The sequence below is a fragment of the Gopherus flavomarginatus genome, chromosome 4 (genome assembly GCF_025201925.1).
Source record: "Gopherus flavomarginatus isolate rGopFla2 chromosome 4, rGopFla2.mat.asm, whole genome shotgun sequence".
NCBI lineage: Eukaryota > Metazoa > Chordata > Testudines > Testudinidae > Gopherus > Gopherus flavomarginatus.
The window spans coordinates 200,704,499-200,723,757 of NC_066620.1; the positions used below are offsets into that span (position 1 = coordinate 200,704,499).

At 43.4% G+C, this 19,259-nt stretch overlaps 2 protein-coding genes across 2 annotated transcripts in view; both read left to right on the forward strand.

The window, feature by feature from the left end:
* Positions 1-19,259, forward strand: part of LOC127049726 (uncharacterized) — a 202,186-nt gene that overhangs the window by 109,931 nt on the left and 72,996 nt on the right. The gene's annotated exons all lie outside the window — the stretch shown is intronic.
* The window catches only part of EVA1A (eva-1 homolog A, regulator of programmed cell death), a 345,582-nt gene continuing 339,281 nt past the window's right edge, over positions 12,959-19,259 (forward strand). The window contains exon 1 of the mRNA XM_050950914.1: positions 12,959-12,991. The gene's annotated coding sequence lies outside the window, so the exon portion shown is untranslated. The remainder of the gene's footprint in view (positions 12,992-19,259) is intronic.

Sequence of the window (19,259 nt, forward strand, 5' to 3'; positions counted from 1 at the left end):
TTTATTTTGCAATAAATCCGATTTAAAACCAGTGCCAGTGGGTTCAAGCATGTGGGTATGTCTACACTACGGGATAATTCCGATTTTACATAAACCGGTTTTATAAAACAGATTGTATAAAGTCGAGGGCACGCGGCCACACTAAGCACATTAATTTGGCAGTGTGCGTCCATGGTCCTAGGCTAGCATCGATTTCCAGAGCATTGCACTGTGGGTAGCTATTCCGTAGCTATCCCATAATTCCCGCAGTCTCCTCCGCCCCTTAGAATTCTGGGTTGAGAGCCCAGTGGCTGATGGGGCAAAAATCATTGTCGTGGGTGGTTCTGGGTAAATGTCATCAGTCATTCCTTCCTCCGGGAAAGCAACAAAAGACAATCATTTCGCACCCTTTTCCCCTGGATTGCCCTGGCAGACGCCATAGCATGGCAACCATGGAGCCTGTTCAGCTTTTTTTTTTTTTTTTTTTTTTTTTTACAGTCACTGTATGTGTACTGGATGCCACGGACAGAGGCGATACTCCAGCGCTACACAGCAGCATTCATTTGCTTTTGCATGATAGCAGAGATGGTTACCAGTCGTTCTGTACCATCTGCTGCCAGGGTAATTTGGCAATGAGATGACAGTTATCTGTCCTTCTGTGCTGTCTGCTGCTATCATGGGTGCCCCTGGCTGAGGTTGGCCGGGGGTGCAAAAGCAAAACTGGGAATGACTCCCTGAGTCAATCCCTCCTTTATGTTTTCTAAAAATAGAGTCAGTCCTGCCTAGAATTTGGGGCAAGTGTACTAGAGAAGCAATGTATCAGAGAGTACAGCTGCTCTGTGTCAGATCCTGCAGAAATGATGAGCTACATGCCATTCACGGGGGGTGCCCCTGCAACAACCCCACCCGTTGCTTCCCTCCTCCCCCAACCTTCCTGGGCTACTGTGCAGTGACCCCCCCATTTGTGTCATGATGTTATAAAGAATGCAGGAATAAGAAACAGTGACTTGTTAGTGAGATAAAATGAGGGGGAGGCAGCCTCCCGGTGCTATGACAGTCCAGGCAGGACATTAAGCGGTGCGGGGGAGAGGAGCCCAGCATCCCGCTGCTATGATAGTCCAGGCAGTACAGAATCTTTTCTTTACACCAGAAAGGGAGGGGGCTGATGGAGCTCAGCCTCCCGTGGCTGTGATGAAGACGGTTACCAGCCGTTCTATACCATCTCCTGGGAATGACCAGGAATCATTCCTATTTTTACCCAGGCGCCCCTGAGGCCAGCCAGGGGTATTCAGCAGTTATCAAGCATGTACCATCTGCCACCAGGGAGGGGAGAGGAACGGATACTGCTCTTCACTGCTGCAGCATCGCGTCTACCAGCAGCATTCAGTAGACATAAGGTGACATTGAAAAAAGTCAAGAAACGATTTATTTCCCTTTTCTTTCACGTGGGGGGGGAGGGAGTAAATTGACGAGCTATTCCCTGAACCACGCCGGACAATGTGTTTGACCCTACAGACATTGGGAGCTCAGCCAAGAATGCAAATACTTTTCGGAGACTGCTGTGGACTGTGGGATAGCTGGAGTCCTCAGTATCCCCTCCCTCCCTCCATGAGCGTCCATTTGAGTCTCTGGCTTCCCGTTACGCTTGTCACGCAGCACTGTGTAGCCTGTAGATTTTTTTTTTCAAACGCTTTGGCATTTCGTCTTCTGTAATGGAGCTCGGATAGAACAGATTTGTTTCCCCATACAGCGATCAGATTCAGTATCTCCCGTACGGTCCGTGCTGGAGCTCTTTTTGGATTTGGGACTGCATTGCCACCCATGCTGATCAGAGCTCCATGCTGGGCAAACAGGAAATGAAAATCAAAATTTCGCAGGGCTTTTCCTGTTTACCTGGCCACTGCATCCGAGCTGAGATTGCTGTCCAGAGTGGTCACAGCGGTGCACTGTGGGATACCACCCGGAGGCCAATACCGTCGATTTGCGGCCACACTAACCCTAATCCAATATGGTAATACCGATTTTAGCGCTACTCCTCTTGTTGAGGAGGAGTACAGAAACCGATATAAAGAGCCCTTTATATCGATATAAAGGGCCTCGTAGTGTGGACGGGTACAGCGTTAAATCGGTTTAACGCTGCTAAAATCAGTTTAAACGCATAGTGTAGACCAGGCCTGTGTTGCAGCAGTGCAGGAGGTCAAGCTGGGTAGAACTACTAATGCTTAATCTTATGCCTGGTATTCCACTGAAGTCAATGGGAGGACTTCCATATACTTGAAAAGCACCATTCTATTCCTATTGAAGTACTGCTTTCCTGCCTTATTCTCTGTAAAGGTAGAAGGAAGTGCTTAAAGCAGCTGGACATAGATACTGCTTCAAGTTATGTAACCTCCTGTCTCTTCCCTTTGTCCCTGCCCCCCAAACCCAGAGAAATTCTACCACCAGCTGTGGCTTTCTTCCTTTGACCATGTGACAAATCACTAGCCCTGTATCCATATTCAGTTCACATGGTGCCTCTTCTCAATGAATGAATGTACTTTGGTTTTCAGCCTAAGCTTATGCAGCAAGACACTTCTTTTTTTTTTTTTTTAAGAGAAGATTATTTATGGGCAGGCAGGTGTGCTGTAGCTGAGTTAGTGAGGTGAAAATAAGTGAATCAACCTGTCAGCACAGGAGAAAACACTGCAGTGCAGCTGGTACAGTATTTCCAAGATGGGGTTTGCAGATTAAGTGAGGAATTTATTTATTAGGCCATGCCGTGACATTCTGTTTCAGCTAACGTCTGTCTCTTCAGTACATTTAAATCGTGTACTTTTCACTGATGAGATTATCTGTGAACTAACAGGACAGGAACTGCCATAGTGACAGCTGTCTGGTAGAAACCCAGTAGATTAAACAATAAATGGAAAGAGCCACAGGACCAGTAAAGCCTGAGTCATGGTGCAGGGGTACATTGGAGGATGTAATGTTGCTGTACTAAATACATGCTACTTGTTAAATACTAGCTGGAACACAGCTCCATACCTGGGATCTATGCACTAGAATTTGTGTACAACCTTGTCAGGGCAGGGACTGTCTCTCTCTGTTTATATAATATAACTAGGTCCTGATATCAACTGGTCTCTTGAGTATTTTAATTGTATGTTAAATAGCAAAGCTACTTGTGAATAGACCGTTTAAATCATGTGTTTGAAAAAAAATTATATGCCTGTTCAGAAGTCCCTGGTCTACCTGCTCCAACTGGTGGGTCATTGTTAACATTAGTAGAAATTCAGCATATATATTGTGGTTGTATCTACATAGAAAGTTAAATCAGGTATATTAGGCTAACAGCACATCTACACTGCAAAAAAACCCTATGGCTGTGAGTTTCGGAGCCTGAGTCAACTAACTTGGGCTTGTGCTATGGGCTAAAAATAGCAGTTTAGATGTTCCTGCTCAGGCTGGACCCCAGGCTCTGAAATCTGGTGTAGGTGGATATTGTAGTAGTCAGCCATTTCAGAGTGGCAAATATATAACCAATCCTGGACTACTCCAAATATTCTAAGTGCCCACATCCTGCCATGTAGGTTGGAGAGTTTAACCACACCCACATCATCTGGGGAAACAGAATCCGCTCAAAGTGGATTTGACCTTTTGGACTGGCCCTTACTTGATGACCTCCCTCATCCATGATCCAGAACAATAGGGTACTTTTCATTCTGTCAGATGGAAGCAAAGCTGCTCCTCTGACCTCACCTGGGCCACCAGCCAGTCACTCATCCACTCTGAGCTGCTTCTTCTAGTGTTTACAGTACTTGCTGAGCCATCCGACAGCAACTTCATTAGTAAAATGAAGAGCCCAAAGGCCACCATGAAATCTAGTCAGTTGACACCTTGTCAACAACATGCGCCATTGACTAATGGAGGCCATATTGACAAAGTGGGTTGTTGTGAAGACCCCATGTGTAGAGGCTGGCTACAAATATTCCTTGACTAGTTTGAAACCTGTTCAGCAGAGTCCAAAGGTGACATGGCAGGCCAAATCCTGGTGGTCGTCGAATGGTTGGATCAGTGATAAGGAAACCATTCCAAGCATCTTTAGCTGACACTCATCAGGTGATTTTGCTGATTAGATTGTTCCTGGTCCTGACTTTAGCAGCAGTCTTTTATAGATGGTTGTGGAAAGTCAAAGAGCAGTGTGACTCCAAGGTAGACCAGTTTTGCCTTGTGTTTCAGTTGTTTTCCGTTGAGAAAGACATCTAACTGAAGTTTACCAGTTGTCTTGTGGAGGTAGAAGATGTTTGAAACTGTCTTGGTCACACTTGGTTGGAGGCACCAACTGCTACAGTAGGTTGCCATCTTGGCCAGGTTTGCATTCTCCAATTCAGTGAAAGAGCATGACTGGGGACTGCAGTAGATGTAATCTGCATAGATAAACTTGCATGACTGAATCAGTGGCAGGTTGTTTGTGTACTGATTGAACTAGGTGGGAGCAGGCACAGAGCTTTGGGGTAAGCTGTTAGAACAAGTGCATGGAGAAGACAATCCATCTCCCATATGTACCTCAGAAACACTTGTCATGAAGTAGAAGTTCAATAATGTCCACTACCAATGCTGGGAGAACTGACAGTTTTACCAGAAGACTAGTGTGCCATAGCAGTTTACAATACAATGTCAGGTCCAAGAAAACAGCTCCTGTCTTCAAGTTCTGTTGAAACCCATTTTCTACTTCAAGCTATAAGCAGTGTATGGAAAAACTCACATGGTAAGCATTGAATGACAGTGACCATACATATTGTGAGCATCAAGAAAAACCCTCACTGGAACTACTGGAAAGCAAACTGGGCCGGCTTTACACAATTCACCAACTGCTACATCACTTGGATCCCACGCAACATATCTTTTGAAGAAGCTTACGTGTGGTTCACTGATGTTAATGAAGTTATACCAGGGATTAATGTGACCCACTGCGAGAAAGGTATTTCCTCTGATTCCTTTTTTTATATTAATCTAAGATCTTTGAGTTGGAGCTTTTTTACTTAAATTTGTTAGATGCATAAAAAGGAGTAAAGGATCTTAGTCCCCTGGATAATGATAGAATGCTTCAGCTTCTGCCTCACGATTGAGCTGCACTTGGGGTGAATCATCATATTGTACATTCCATATATGCTCTTGAGCATTCACTTCCATTAACACTCACCTTTATGAAGCTTCACTGGAGGTGTTAAACTTCAATGAAATATCCTTCTCCCACTCAAGAATTGGGGTGGATTTGCTGATAATGAAAGAAAACGGGATGTGAAGTGACTGAAGGAAGTACTGTAACTTAAAACAATTGTATTCCCAAGGCAATATAGTGGTGGAATAAAGGCTCAGTCCTACACTACTGAACTCTCAGTAGGAGTTTTGCCATTGACTTCACTGGATTCAGAGTTGGGTCCAATATCTGCAGAGGTCCTCTGTGAGAGTAATAGACTTGTGATTAGAAGTGAATGCCATACTTAACAATTGGTATAAGAGCCTTATATAAAGCTCATTGAGGTCAATAGGAGTCTGTCCATTGGCTTCAATGGGTTTTGGATCAGACCCTAAAAGAGTAGCCCTAACATTACCTGTGACCCAATAATACTGGCTGCTACAGCCCACAAATACGAAATTCTTAATTTTCCTAACTTGGATCCTGGAAATCCAGGGAGATTGTTAATACACGAAAACTGTTCCATATTTGTGGTAACTACTAGTAAGGCGGTAGTTTACTAAAGCCAAAAGAATTTTAGAAACCATACTGATTTTTCACTATTTGCATTAATTTTTTACTTTTCACCCTGCACATCACATGGACAGGGAAAGCAGACTAGTGAGTTTCACTTTGTTTCTAGGCAGTTGCATTTTCTTGGTGTCATGCAATAGCTGAATGCTGTTTTGTTTGGGTTTGTTCCATGTCAAAGGGGATATTTAAATCCAACTAGTATGGATTTGTTTTAAAGTGCATTTCACAACTATATTCTTATTTGTTCTTGGGTTTGCAAAGCTCTTGGTTTGATGAATTTGGGGATAAGTCAGTGATTCCCAAAGAATGATCTGTGGAACACTTGCTGATGGTCTGCAGCGGACAGCTGGCTGGTCATATGATGCTGGTCCCCTCCTTTCAGCTCAGAGAAATAGAGTAGGAAGGGAAGAGATTAAATGAAAATCAAAAGCAGATCAGGTGATTCACTTAAAAAAACCCAAAACTTTGTTTTTGTCTAGACTAGGATTTAAGGGTTTATTAGATTGTATTAACTAGTTAGTTCGATTTAATTAACCTTCTAAAATGCTAGTCAAGACAAGTTGTACTTTAGTGACATGCTAAACTGATTGAGTTGAAGTTTGGATTAAATTATCTAACATAGTTTAGGAAAAGCAATAGACTACAATGGCCCCAATCCTGCAGACACCTGCTTAACTTTACACATATGCATAGTCGTATTGATATTAATGGGATGACTCATGTGCGTAAAATTATGCTTATATGTGTTTGTAAGATCAAGGCCTAAGACAGCTAAAACAGTGTACTTTCCAATATAAGCAATTACTGTAGTTGCCTTCACAATGTTATGTGAGTGGGAAATGCTCTCTATAATCAAGAAATAGAGAAGAGGTGGGTCCATGAGACAATCTCTCTCAGGATGTGGTCCATGCTAGAAACAAATTTGGGATTGATCCCATAGTTCTTGACTGTAGAATGACTTTGAGAACTTACACCTAAAAGATAATAAGATAAACAACAGTCACATGGCTTTGTCAAGAACAAATCGTGTCAAACCAAACGGATAGCTTTCTCTGACAGGATAATAAGTCTTGTAGATGTGGTATATCTTGACTTTAGTATGGCTTTTGATACTGTTTTGCATGACCTCATAAACAAACTAGGGAAATACAACCTAGATGGAGCTACTATAAGGTGGGTGCAAAACTGTTTGGAAAATCGTTCCCAGAGAGTAGTTATCAGTGGTTCACAGTCATACTGGAAGGGCATAATTAGTGGGGTCCTGCAGGGATTGGTTCTGGGTCCGGTTCTGTTCAATATCTTCATCAATGATTTAGATAATGGCATACCAAACTTAAACTTAATCCAGCTCCAGTTCTGCAAAACCCCTTTTCAGGCAAGGCCTGCAATAGCATTACTGAGAAAGTAGTTGTAGGGTCATTCGGAAAATAGTTATTGCCATAAGGCATCTCCAGAAGGCACCATGTTTAGAACACTAAACTGGGAATTAAGGGAATTGGGTTCTATTCCTGGCTCTCAGTGACAGGCTGCATGATTTTGGGTAAGTCATTGTGCCTTTTCTCTGTTTCAGTTTCCTTTTCTGGAATGAGACCTTTTTTTGTAAAGCACTGTAAGATCTGCACTATGTAAAACAGAAGTATTATAAGCAGGCAGGAGAGGAGTGTGAGAGAGAGATGTGTGTGTTGGAGGGAGAAAGAGAAGACCACTATGTTATGTGCACTTAAACATAATCTGTAAATCAGAATAAATATACAGCTAAACAGTGGCCATATTATAGGAGAGAGAATTCAGTGCAAGATACAAGTAAAGACGGAAACTGATTGCTGGGAAAAAAAACCCATAATATAAAAAGATAATTGTGGGAGAAATATGGTTAGGCATAATGGCCTAGATCCTTAATGCTATTTAGACACCTAATTCCCATTGAAATCACCCGGGGGAGTTAAGTGACTAAATATTTTTGAGGATCTGGGCCAATGGGTCTGATTTTTTTTGAGTTGTTGAGCACTCAGCTAGGGTGACCAGGGACAGTCCCAATATTTGGGGCTTTGTCTTGTATAGGAGACTATTTACGCCCCCCTCCCCATCCAACTCATCCTGATTTTTCACATTTGCTATCTGGTCACCTCACCCACTGCCCACACTGACTTCAGCTGAAGATGAAAAGTCCTCTCTGGATTCAGTCCTCTCTGGAAATCAGGCCCAATACATCCTGTATATTTATGTATAATCAGGCACTATGAAGTTCTCGGATTGTCCAATTACACTGCTCTACAGCCAAAATGCTTCTGAAATAAATGTAGTCCAACTTTACTAATTCTGGGTCACTGAGAACGAAAATGATGCTTAAAATTGTTGATTGACTCTAGTTTTCAAGATATGCTATTGGGATATGCTATTGGGTCAGTATATCTGACCCTTGACTTGGGAATGGCGGAGGATAAGTGAGTTATAAAGGGAAGGGATCTCAATTTAAACCAGAAATGACTAAAATACATCTTTGACTGGATCTATGAATAAATCTATGACTGGGTTTGGACAGTACTTGCTTTTTAGGCAAAACAATGAATGATGCAATCTGAAGCTGGTATTGCATCATCCATGATATGAATTGCATCATGTTATTCCTAGAAGTCATGGATGATGCAATCATAACGAAGCTTACATCACTCTGCTGAACAAATTGCCTTATATCAGCTCTAGAAATCATACAGTGTCATGCTCTCTTATTTGTCAGTGTTTGATTTTGCAACGGGACACATTTCTGTTTAGCCAAAGTGAGCAGAGATGCCTCGTACTTGTGTGAACAGTGCAGATAACTTCTGCTATGTTTGTGGTGAAGTGACTTTTGCATCACAAAAGCGCAGTATAACCACTATGGTTAAGAAAGCCTATCACCTTTATTTTGGCTGCAAAATTGGAGGTCAGGACAAGGGGTGGGCCCCACACCTATGCTGCAACACTTGTGCAACAAATCTTCGCCAGTGGTTGAAAAGGAAAAGGAAATCTATGCCTTTTGCAGTGCCAATGATTTGGAGAGAGCCAACAGATCATACCAGCAATTGTTACTTCTGCATGGTGCCTCCAGCTGGGAAAGGTGTGTCAAAGAAGAACAAGTGGGCTGTGCATTATCCAAACATTCCATCAGCTATATGCCCAGTACCCCACGGAGAAGGACTGCCGGTTCCTGATGCACCAGAATCATTCTCACTTGAGTCAGACGAGGAAGAGGAAGAGGATGAAACTTCTGGTCCTGAACCATCAATATCACAGGACCCACATTTTCTCCCATCCTCCTCTTCTGAACCACACTTCATAACACAAGGTGAACTGAATGACCTTGTCAGGGATTTGGAACTACCCAAGAGTAAGGCAGAGCTGTTGGGCTCCAGACTACAGCAGTGGAATCTCCTGGCGGGCTATCAAGGCAAATGGAGCCCATCAATGCTTGCAGACTATTGCTGGACAGTGACAAGAGATGCTCCATTTGATGAATACAAGAGACAAGCCAAGAAGTGCAGAGTAGACACTGAATAGGACTAAACTATGTACATAATAGTTTTTTGCCTTTTGTTTCATAATAAATTTTATTTATATAACCCTTTTGCTGATTTTTAAAGTGTTACATAAACAGGACAGGTGAAATATTATCATGTAAAGCAACCATAAACGCACGAAAAGACCTAGGTTTACAATTTATGATTAAAACTCTACTATCTACGCAATATACATAGACATAAAATGTAAAAACTTAAATATCTTAGAAACAGTAGCCAATCAGTTGTTTTAATTGTCATATTTGAATTCAGGACATCACAATAAATAATAAATATCACATTTTATCTCTGAAGCAGACGACTTCTCAAAAATTTTAGACCAGTGTTATGTAACAGTCGTTGGCAGACATGGGCCTAAGGTTTAGTACGAACAAAGTGATGAGCATGGTCTCAAAATGTAGATTGATTACAGGATTTTGCATATTCTGGAATGGAGCATGTACATTTAAATAGATCCCAACTTAACACTTCATGGATACCATATGTCATACTCCACAGTAATCCTATGGAGTGGGCAGTCAGTCCTTTTAGTTGAGATCAAGAGCCATGTCAGTTTAATATATGATTATTATACTCTCTGTTGGGTGATTGTATCCTGCCTCTGTGGGGCATGGGCTCCATTAGGCTTTGTCACCTCTAAATTTGTATGATCATATGTATTTCCAGCCCACAAACAAGACACAAAATGCATGTTGGTATATCCCCTGGGAAACACATTTGGAAGGATAGCCAAATTTCAGAGTCTGTTGCTCTTAAGAGGGAGTTACAGATTTGCACCAATTAATATTTATCCTTTGGGACCATAAGCAATGAAGGAATAATCCTTTGTCTCTGCTGCATTTGGGACAGGTGGCCATTTTCAGTTTGAAACTCACAGCTGATGCTCCCATATGCCCTAAGGATAATGGCATTTATGGAGAAGTTTAAACTGAACTGCCCAGTTCTAAGAGGCTGATATATCATTTCTTTCTGAAGAGTTATTTCTGTCTGTGTGAGGTCTTTCCAAACCTTCTCAAAACCAAAGCCCACACACCATAAAGACACTAAAAACTCCCCCCGTCCTTCCTGGGGCTCAACATTATTAACAAGAACGTAAAAGTCAGCTCAAGATTGCTCCCTACCTTTAGTTGCTCTTGAGGGTCCTGTCTCTGGACCTCTAAATCCTTTGTCACCAGAGTCTCTCTCATCTGCATTATATCATTGACTCAACAGAACCCACTTAACTCTTAATCAGGAAGATCAACACCAGCTAACAGGGTGGGCTGCTTCAGGCAAATACTGCCAGAGTGTTTCATTTTCCCAAACATTATATGAACTGCTGGTAAGTTTCTAGAGGTCCTATTACTGCTTATTTGTCCTGCCTGGCAAGCAGCATAGAATATGGTGATCATGATGAACTATATCTGGAAATAGGTGCTGATTATCTCATACCTATAAGCTACAGCAATATATATCTATTTTAGCAAGAACAATAGAGGCAGAAATCACATGTAGCTCTTAGTATCCTATTGTGCCCTAGATAATAACCTATTTTCTTTAAACTCTGTGAAGCTTCAGCAAATTTACCAGCATCTGGGATTAAAGTTAGAGGAGAAATAAAGTGTAGTGAGAGAGCCAGAGGAATGTCAATTGTCGGGGCCTGATCCTGCCAGGAGTTTCACACGGGTGGACCTCTCCACCAAAATCACTGAGGCTCTGCATGGGTGCAGGAATCCACCTGTATAGAGCCCACAGTATTCTGCCTGCTCACTTTTATCATGAGATCCTTGGTAGATGCGTATCCACACTCAAAAAACAAAAAAATTATCCTTTGGAGTTGTTATGGTTGCTGTCAGTTGAAAGGGGAATGTTTCTGGATAGTTTGGCCTAATTCCAGTGGCTGGGCTTGACATAAGCATGAACCAGATGTGGTTTTCACATAGCTACGTTTCGATGCAGGCTTCCTTTTTTTAAAAAGAGAAATAAGTAGGGTTTGTTTGTTTGTTTTTAGTGGTGGGAAAAAAATCTGCCGTGGAGTTAGGGCCTGAGCCTGAAAGCTGGGCTTCACCTTTGTAACTTTATTCACATGGGTCCCAATCCTGCAAACATTGACCGAATTGCCTAGCTTTATTCAGGTGAGTAGGCCTCATTGCAATCTGAGGCTATGCGTTTGCAGGATCAAAGATTAAGTGGCCTGGTTTTCAGAGACACTGATCATCTACAGCTCCAATCACTGATGAGCTGGAGGGGACTCAGGAGGGTCCCTTGTTAGCAGGAGGAGTTCAGCTTTCATTTAAAATGAAAAGTATTTTGCTAGGTTGTTTTTTTTTTCGTTCTTCTTCTCCTTGGGAAGGCAGCTCTGGAAGTGGAAATTGACTGGTAGGGCTGAGTGGAAGAAGCAGCTGAGCTCTCCTTGGGCAGGAATTTTGGTGGTCCCTGCATGCTCACACAGACTTCTTAAATCAGTTGAGTCTGTGGGGTTTGGGTGTACCCCTGAGCATCATCTCACTAGCCAACTCCCCACCCCCAGTCCTAAGGCTGGCTTTCTGCACTGTGGAACCTGCTGTGTTTGAGAGTGTGAAGAGATTGGCAAAAAAAATGATTTGTAAGCACCAAAAAATGCCAAAGCTGACTGCCTTTTTAAAATTCTCTGCTCTTTTTTGAGTCTGGGCTTAGCAGCATCGGTTGTGTAGGTCACACGTTGCTGAGGCTAAGGCAGCTGATATTGCTACTGTCTTGCATCTGAACCAGCAACTGTAGCCTGAACAAGGGAATATGCACCACCTCGAAACCACATCAACAGCTCCAGCGGTGCAAGAAGAGGAGGCTGTTGCTGTTGCCCTGAGTCACAGTCCTGTTGGGTTTTCAGGGGGTGAGGAATAGTATGGAACGGATGGATTCTTTTGGAGGGGAGGAGTGCTCAGTGCCTCTGAAAATCAGACTACTTACTTAGATGTGCCAATATGGATTTAAACTCTCCCAAGTTAGAAAACTCATGCCATGGTTCTGTGTATGTGAGGGAGAAGATTTCAAACTATACAGTAAAATCAGCTGGGTTTTTCCAGAATCACGTTGGGTATTTAATGCAAAATAAACTTCTCAGCTGCTCATTCTTACCTAACTATTCCTACCTAGTGTGGCTTCTTGCTGTCTAAGTATCTGCATAGCAGTGGCCAGGGATGCTGGAACTAGGGGTGCTCCTGCACCCTGTAGCTTGAAGTGGTCTCCATCATATACAGGGCTTACAGTTTTGTTCAATGGTTCTCAGCACCCCCTCCCCCACTACAGAAATTGTTCCAATGCCACTAGCAGGGGATTGGAGCAAACTTTGTGCTCTGGGTCTCCTGAGGCGTTTGAAAAGGGGGGCTTTAGGACCCTGGGAATGCCGCCAAGGCCGAGGTAGGTTTGTCTTATTCGTCAGTTTCACTCACTCTGGGATCCATTCACTCACTCCCGGCATGTGTGTTCAGTGAGTGCTTTTGCTTCCTGGCTGGTTGCTGTGATCATTCACAAGCCAGGGGAATAGTAGTGATCTCTCTGCAATGAGGAGTATCAGGCTGGGTGGAGAAAGAGATTTTTTTTCTTTTCCCTGGAAGAAAACAAGCAGTTGAGGATATTTTAAGCATGAACTGCCCAGATGTGTCTCCCACTTCTACCTTTCTCTTAGGAGTAATGTGCTTGACAGCTCTCAGCAACTTTGCTAAGGCTTCCTCAGACTTCTCAGGTAGGAGTGAAGCGCTAATCCTTTGAACTGTATTGGCTATAAGTGAGAATTGGTAATAAATATTCTTCAAGAACAACCCAAGAAAGTGGATACAAGCAGGTCTGAAATAGTTATAGTGAGAGCAATTTTTAATTCTTTTAAAATATGATGAAGCTGATCTTCATTAAGAGGATTTCAATTATTTAGAAAACTTTCTTAGCAACCCCAGCTAAAATATTTCAACAGAGATGTTTCTGAATAACTTCGGGAAATGAGGGGAAGGGAATTATGTAAACTTTCCTAAGTTTGTGGTGTTGGATGGAAATATGTACGTGTGAGGGTGGAACAGGGTTAGGTTACAGGGCTGGGTAGTTTCTGGACACAAGTTAAAACTAATATAGTAGGATCAAGATATTTTATTATGGACTAGATTCTGACATCTCTACTCATGTTAAATAGTACCTTTTAATAAGCAAATAATTCATTGCAGTCAGTAGGAATACTAAGAGAGTAAGATACTACTAGCTGTGAGTAAATGGGTTGGAATCTGACCCTATGTTTACTTTTACAATGCTCAGAAATTATCGGTACTCACTTCCAAAGACATCTTTATCAGTTTCCCTTTTTTTCACAGCATATATCGTGAAACTTTCACAGTAGTTACATGTACTTTACTTTAAAGATGCTAGATGTTTTATCACTATTCTATACAGCTGTAATAGTCACATTAAAGTTAGATGTCTGCTGCTCTTCCTTGTGGTTGTGAGATGTGTGAAAGCAACTCCAGCCTATAAAACAATAATGTAGATCTAATTTTGCATGAGATTAGGAGTAATCAGTCAGTCATTAGTGATGGGGCAATATTGACTCCAGGATATCTGATGGAATTCTGAATGCACTTCTGTATATCTTAGAGCTAAGAAGAGTTCAGGATGCTCTTTATAAAGATTGTTTTAAAACTTTTTAGTGGAGGAGAGCTGCCTATTATAGTTTGTTGGTGGAAAAATGTCATTAGTGAGAACTGTGTCATCAAAAGATTTAGACTGAAGTACACGATTGCAGTTTCAATACTCACAACATTACAACTTGGTGCTGGGAGCCAATGTATTTGCATGTTGCAGAGGGATTTGTGTTTGTTTATTGTGGAGTTTCAGTTGGGGACTAGAATATGGTGGGTTTTAAGTCTTAAAGTGTATTGAAGGGGCTGACCTGCCTGTGATTCAAACTCTTTTGGGGGCAGATCAATTCTGTGACTGCCTTTCAAAGCAGATCTGCCTGTGAATGGAAAGAGCTGAGGCACTTCCAATTTATAGTAGTTTGTTCCCTTTAAAGTTTCTTTAGCGCTAAGCTTTCTCTGTAGCCATCATTCAAAGCAAGCTGGTGTACAGTGGATGTGTGTGGCGTGGGCTACTTAGGAACAACAGTTGAAATTGCCTTTTACATTTCAGTTCCTGTGCAGAAAGTACTGATCCCACTTTATATCACAGCCAGCCTTACTGGCAAGAGCATAATGATGTACATTGTGATCTTAAGGCACTAGCATAAATGTCAGTTAGGCCAGCAGTAAGGGTAGGCACAAAGTCCATGTTAGCAGCCCAACCAGAAAAAGAGAACCAATTCAATAGTATGTGGGGATGCTGGCTTAGAAGGATGCTACCACTTTAAAAGTGGGCATAAAAAAGTCAGTGGTAGCAAAATCATGTCTTATGGGGTACCACTGAATTTAAAACTAAACTGTGCTCAATTAAAAAGGAGGGGATAGATCAGTGGTCTAAGCACTAACTTGGCAATACCTAGCTTTCTTTTAACCACAGATTCAAATCCCACCAAGGAAACTCTGTGCTTTGGCATTTCTGTGAAATCTAATGATTGTGGAAGTTTCCAGTGAGGTCCCTGGCACCTGACGTTGCCCTTGTCCAAAGTCTCCTTTCTCTTACCCACTTGCTGCGCTGCAGGTTGGTTGGATGCTGTATTGAAATGTTGACTTGGGGGGCCTTTGTCGCTTGTTTTCTCACACTGCGGTGTATGGAACTGGGAACATGTCTCACTCTAGCTATGGATAGAGCCTACCACTTGATGGGTGCTACCATAATACTGCTTTGTGTGTTAAGTGTTTTGGTATCCTCAGAATGAAAGGTACTAGATAAAACTGCGATATTCCTCCTAACACTACCTAGCACTTACCTACCTTCCCATCTGCAATTATGTTTACAAAGATAAATACTAATAACACTTTTATCATATTGTCACCATCCTTGATGGGACAGCGCAGTTTATGCACCACATTTGTCCCAAACTTTGGTGATATATCTCCATAGAGGGAGGGACACTGCCTCACAACTGCTATAAAATGCTCATTCTTGCACAGTAAGAAAACATGCACAGGTGGACTCCCCATCTCTGCTGCAGTTGCTCTTGTATTATAATTATTATTATTTATTATTAAGGCAAATCAGATACGTAGATCATTTGCTAAGGGATCTGAATGTATGTTTGGTCTCTTGCTATTTGACCACGGTTGCCATGGCTGGGAGAGCAGAGCACAGAGACCCCTCTCTGGTGGGGCCGTAAAGGGCTGCCCTGGGTCTTAGGAGGCAAAGGTCACTGGGAAAGCAGGACAGCCAGCTCCAGGTTCTCCCCCTCGCCGTGCCAAGGTCCCTGGCTGAATTTTGCCAGCTGTAGGGACAAGGGATGTATCCCTAAGTGGCAGTCCAACATGGTCACAGTGGCTCCCATGGGATCAATGGCTTTTTATTCTATTTCTCTCTCCATTATCTCCTGCTTACAGCCATCACCCTGAGCCAGCGTTAGCCATTGGGGGCCCAAAACACCCCCCAATGGCTAACCCCCCAATGGCTAACACCCTCCCACCCCCGCAATACTAAAACACACAAGTTCTTATAATAGAAAATGAACAGGGGGCCCCCTTGAGCTGCTCGGGGCCCTAAGTAATTGCTTAGTCTGCTTATGCCTAATGTCGGCTCTGCCCTCACCCTTTGAAAACCTATGTTGTAGCCACCTTTGTCCTGACTGGGGAGGGCTGAACTGATTCACATTTGAGCCCATTAATGCTCCTTTATGATCTATCACTGTTACTGCTGAGCACCAGGAGGGATTGGCACACACCCTCCCTTTCCCACCAGGGGCTTCTATAGCAATTCCAACTGCTAGCCTTTTGGGGAAGGTGAGAGCAGGAAGGGGATTCAGATGCAGGTCTCCTTGTGTGTGTGTGTGTGTGTGTGTGTGTAGAGCAGCATCCCCCACTGGGAAAGCAGGCGCTCACAAGGTAGTGCTGCTTCAAGGAAAAATGGTTATTGAGGATCCAAATCTGTAGTCCCTACACAGGCAAAACACACCATGGCAGAACTTGGTCTGCATTAGCACTGAAAGTATTGCTGTAGGGATTAAAGGCCCGGATCATAGGTGTTGGAACTAGAGGTTCTGGAGGTGCTGCTGTGGCCTCTGGCTTGAAGTGGTTTCCATTATATATAGGGTTCAATGGCTCTCAGCTCCCCGGCGCATGACTGAGACCAAGGGCCCCATTGTGCTAGGAGCTGTATGGTGACTGATAGTTCCTGCCTGCAGAGAAATATAAATAGATAGACTATGGGAAGGGAAGCAGAGGCCCACAGAGATTGAATGACTTGCTCTAGCTCATGTGAGCATATTGGTGGCAGAGCTGGGAATAGAACACTGGTCTCTTGACTCCCAGGGCAGCACCCTACCCTAGAGCATGCTGCCTCAGATTTCCACTGGATCCCCACCGCCAGAGCAGCTTGACTGTCCAAAAAGGAAAAAAGAGGGCGGGGGGAACAAATTAAGCATCTATCACGTTAGGGGCTCTTGTAATCTGAGATGTAAGAGTAAAAAATTCCTTTTTATGTGAAGTATTTGAACTATGTGAAGAGTTTTGAAGGTTTTTGTTATAGTTCTTTAGAAAACTGTGTGTGTGTAACCGGGCATTCTGCTAATAAGGCATGAGCCGCTGCCTTGACTGATCTTAGTGTTTGCACTACATTATGTGATTTGCCACATCATGCTTCTCTTCAGTGGATCTAATGCTGAGGACCCTGTGGTTCTAGATGGTCATTAGGGAACCAAACTCTCCATGCTTTAGCATTCGTGCATTGAAGCCTTTATTGACGGTCGCGTGTCTCCATCCTCTTCCAAAAAGAAAAGAACTATGAACAAATATCCAAGTGGTAGCAGTAGTAGCTTTTCTTATCTGCATGTTGTATCATCTTTAGTCTTCATATATAATCCAAATACTTTGCACTTCTGGAGCCCATCCCAGCTAGGGACCTCAAAGGGTTTTATAAACATTAATGAACCCTGAGAGGTAGAGGAGTATTACCCTCATTTAACAAATGGGGTAACTGAGGTACAAAGATTTTGGGGTCCAAAGTCGCATCTGAAGTCTGTAGCAAAGCCAGGACTAGAATGCTGATCTCCTGGATCTCTGTGCATTAACCCCAAGACCCATAGGATTAATACACAGCCAGATGAAATCCCTGTGCACACTTTCTTGTTGATTCTTGCTTTTCTAAAAACTTATTTGTTTTAGACTCATAGACTTTAAGGCCATAAGAGTCCACTGTGATCTTCTAGTCTGACCTCTTGCACATCGCAGGCCACAGAACCTCACCCACCCACTCCTGTAATAGATCCCTAACCTCTGTCGGAGTTACTGAAGCCCTAATATCATGATTTCAAGATGTCAGGTCAGAGAATCCACCATTTACTCTAGTTTAAACCTACAAGTGACCCGTGCCTCATGCTGCAGAGGAAGGCGAAACCCCCCCAGAGTCTCTGCCAATCTGACCTGGGGAAAAATTCCTTCCCATCCCCAAATATGGCGATCAGTTGTACCCTTGGCTGGTGGGTCTTGCCCACATGCTCGAACTGGGGAAAGAATTCACGGTAGTAACTCAAAGCCCTCCCCACCTAGTTCCTTGCAGCTAGGCAGTCTCATCATACCATCCCCTCCATAAACTTATCAAGCTCAGTCTTCCATCCTTGCAATGAGTATTGCTGTCAAAACAAAACAAATCTCTGCCCTTTGGACTTGTGTATAAGCTGACTTGTTGGACATTTACAGTAGCACCTGGAGGTACCCATTAGCAGCCCGGCCCCACTGTGCTAGGTGCTGTACAAATTCCTGCTGTGAATTCACCCTGAGGCTTAGGGAATGAGCTCACAATGTTCTAAATTAAATCCTATTGGTGTCAGTGGGATTTGTGGAGAAGAAAGTAACCTCTTCAGGGCCAAGTCAAGCCATCGTTCCAGGCCATGATCCTCTGTGTGTGAACCCAGGTGCAGCTCCATTGAAGTCGATGTGGATCTGAGTTGGCTAGAGTGCAGCTCATTGCAGGCCTAAATCAGCTGGGGAGGCAGCCTTCAAGTCATCTTCACCTGTGGATTTCCTAGTGTATCCTGCCATCTGTGTGTATCACTCGTATCTGCACCCGTCAGAGTGCCTTGTGCCTTCTCCGCACTGGGGATTTGCCTCAGTTTCAGCCATCCGTGCAGCTGCACTGACAAAAGCCTCTAGTGCAGACAAATAGCAGCTTTGCTTGTGCTGACAGAGCTTGGAAGTGGGATAAGCTGCAGGTTGTAAATCAGGCCTTCTTGTTGTTTACCGTGCCTGTTTGGGGGTTATACCACTGCAGTTATGGGGGTGTGTGTGTGTGTGTGTGTGTGTGTGTGTGTGTGTGTGTGTGTGTGTGTGTGTGTGTGTGTGTGTGTGTGTGTGTGTGTGTGTGTGTGCGCGCTGAAACTGGGAAGACCAGGCCTTAACATGCAGGTTCCTCAGGGCATGCAGCGTTGTCAGTTCTGTGCACTGTCCTGCACCTCACTTACTCATGGTGCTGGACAGAGGAGAATGGGACCAAATGTGGCTTTTAGTGCTGCCTTAAAATGCAACAGCTGAAAGCTTTGCCAAGAGCTGCGGTCTATGTACCCCACTGGTGTGGGTATGTTACAGGTCCTCCACCAAGGACACAAGTCTGTCACAGCCCCCAGCTCCAGAGCTCTTTAGCTCAAACTGTAGCAGCTGATGGTTTTAGCTCTGGAGGTCCCTGGTTTAATCCTGCTGTTGGCCATCACACCTGTATCGGTCAAATCAGTTCTCTGGGGCAGGGACTTTAATTGATTATGGCTCTACAGCGCGCACCAAGCACAATGGGGCCCCAATCTGATGTCCCCACATAGAAATGTTTTCTTATAATGCCTTGCCTGGATCCTGGTGCTGGCTAACTGCTTTGCAGCTTTTGTGAATGTCCTTGAAGAC